Genomic DNA, 1,599 nt, shown 5'->3' on the forward strand with positions numbered 1-1,599 from the left:
TCTTCTTGACTATACAGAGGTATTTCTGTTTTGTTTTGTTTTCCATTTCAACCACAGAAGCAAGATTCATAACCTTTTCTAGGATCCTAAAAGAGAAGAAGAGCGGATTAAGTAGAATGACAGCACAGTCTATAGGATAGGGTTGTAACACCCAAAAGAGATCAGTTTATAGCTATTACTGGCCATAAAGCTTGACTGGTGATACAGACATTTGTTGGTAGTCTCACCAGAAACCTTCCTTTATCATTTAAGGAAGTGAAGTAGACCCAGTAAAATGTATTCCAACCCTAGTTTCAGTTTTAAAAAATAAGCTCGCTCTTTTTCATGGCGCCTCGGAGTCGGTAGACTGCTTCAGGATGAAACTGAACATCTCTTTCCCAGCTACTGGCTGCCAGAAACTCATTGAAGTGGACGATGAACGCAAACTTTGTACCTTTTATGAGAAGCGTATGGCCACAGAAGTTGCTGCTGATGCTCTGGGTGAAGAATGGAAGGGTTATCTGGTGGCAATGACAAATAAGGCTTCCCCATGAAGCAGGTGTCTTGACCCCTGGTCGCGTCCGCCTGCTGCTGAGTAAGGAGCATTCCTGCTATAGACCAAGGAGGACTGGAGAGAGAGCACAAATCTGTTCGGGGTTGCATTGTGGATGCCAATCTCAGTGTTCTCAACTTGGTCATTGTAAAAAAAGGGGAGAAGGATATTCCTGGACTCACTGATACTACTGTGCCTCGTCGCCTGGGGCCCAAAAGAGCCAGCAGAATCCGCAAACTTTTCAATCTCTCTAAAGAAGATGATGTCCGCCAGTATGTTGTGAGAAAGCCCCTAAACAAAGAAGGTAAGAAACCTAGAACCAAAGCGCCTAAGATTCAGCGTCTTGTTACTCCACGTGTCCTCCAGCATAAACGTCGGCATATTGCTTTGAAGAAGCAGTGCACTAAGAAAAATAAGGAAGAGGCTGCAGAATATGCTAAACTTTTGGCCAAGAGAATAAAGGAGGCCAAAGAAAAATGCCAGAACAGATTGCTAAGAGACGAAGGTTGTCCTCTCTGAGAGCTTCTACCTCTAAGTCTGAGTCCAGTCAAAAATGAGATTTTCTATGAGTGACAAATAAATAAAATCAGACATCAAAAAAATAAATAAAAATAAATAAATAAATAAAAAATAAGCTCATTGCCTCCTACTGGGCAAAGGTTTTAGCTCAGGAGTAGGCATGTGATCAAACCTGGTATACAAAGGAATCATTCTCCTCGGCTCTATTCCAGGAGTTTTGGATCCAAACCGGTCTCTTGCCTGCAGGACATTAAAAAAAAAAAAAGGATGTCCACAGTTCTGGTAGCTATTGGCAACCATGTTAAGACTACAGGGGAACCATTATTGATGAAATGTCGACCATAAACAAGGCTGGGCTGAGAGAAAGAAACTGGTCCTTGGTGATACCTCAAACTGCCCTACTTTTGGTCTTTTCAGTTATATGACTCAATAAATTTTTATTGACTAAGTATATTTGAGGTAACATTTTTGCTATTGCCACTGAAGTGTAGTGAGGGACTGGCAATACAACGATGTTAATCAAGTTTGTCAAAATATATCTTTTTATT

At 41.2% G+C, this 1,599-nt stretch overlaps 1 pseudogene; it reads left to right on the forward strand.

Annotated features, from left to right (window-relative positions):
- Window positions 1-356: 356 nt before the first annotated feature.
- LOC116639941 lies at window positions 357-1,089 on the forward strand (annotated as a pseudogene).
- Window positions 1,090-1,599: the final 510 nt, after the last annotated feature.

This window comes from Phoca vitulina, unplaced genomic scaffold (genome assembly GCF_004348235.1).
Source record: "Phoca vitulina isolate PV1807 unplaced genomic scaffold, GSC_HSeal_1.0 scaffold19, whole genome shotgun sequence".
NCBI classification, from domain to species: Eukaryota; Metazoa; Chordata; class Mammalia; order Carnivora; family Phocidae; genus Phoca; species Phoca vitulina.